Source organism: Pinus tabuliformis, chromosome X (genome assembly GCF_031772625.1).
Source record: "Pinus tabuliformis cultivar Carrire ecotype Pingquan chromosome X, CPIR1, whole genome shotgun sequence".
Classification (NCBI taxonomy): Eukaryota; Viridiplantae; Streptophyta; class Pinopsida; order Pinales; family Pinaceae; genus Pinus; species Pinus tabuliformis.
The window spans coordinates 330,052,334-330,053,452 of NC_142308.1; positions in this window are offsets into that span (position 1 = coordinate 330,052,334).

Sequence of the window (1,119 nt, forward strand, 5' to 3'; positions counted from 1 at the left end):
CGGCTAGTTCGAGTGATCCATGTCAAAATGATCTCGACCGTCGATGAGGATCAAGATATCTCTTAATCTCATCCATCGAATTTTTAATGCATTAAAAAATTGAAATTTTGCATTTATTTACTCAAAAATATTATTATTTTATTATTTTTAAGTTTTTATTTTATTTATTATTTTATTATTATTATTTTTTTACTTATATATTTTATATATATATATATTATTTTTATTGTTTTTTATCTTTTCAATTTTTTTAATTTTTAATTTTTAATTATTTTTAAATGGATCCTCGAACTTGGCCTTTGGAAAAATCACCTAGAACCTAGGACTTAGGACTTATGAGGGGATTAAAACATTTTCTAACCCTCAAGACACTTTACATCATGACTTTTACAATTTTACATCTAAAGGGGGAAAACCAATTTGACATAGACCCTCATAGACCACCCAGTACTGCGACACAACCATAATCTAGTAGATCAACGCACTAGGATTCCCCTAAGATTCTAATGACAAATTCGTTCCGGCTTTGGGGTTAGGCTGAAGGAAAACTCTGCCGATCATGGATCGATGAGACAAAAAACCTTCCAGAACATAGATTATCACTAGAAAATTAGGTCCACCTAGGCAATTTACATATATGACTCATATCTGCTAAGATTATTTACAATTCACACATGCAGGTTGGGTTTACAACATATCATGATCAAGTCGACGATGACTGTCAAATGGCACGGACATGTCAATCAAGCGCTATCCCTTTTGCGAAGAAAAGGGGGTGTACTTGCTATGGGAAGTTGACACGTAGTGGTCAACGTCTGGCTCTACTTGGGGACACGTTGCTGCACTGCAGGAATGTGAGAATCCAGAATCTGCATCCATGCAACACACAACAGAAATAAGTAGTGTCCATTCAAAAATCATCATATAACATTTAAGCACATGAAAGATAAAATCTCTTCATTTATTAACAAGGAAAGTAAATCTAATCCTAAATCAGAAATAAAATGTTGAAATAACGAGTAGGGTTAGAAATACAATACAAGGGATGCCCTATGGCATCAGATATCATCTTTGAAGAATAGCTTGAGCATTTGGCCATTCGCAAGTAGATCAAGTGGT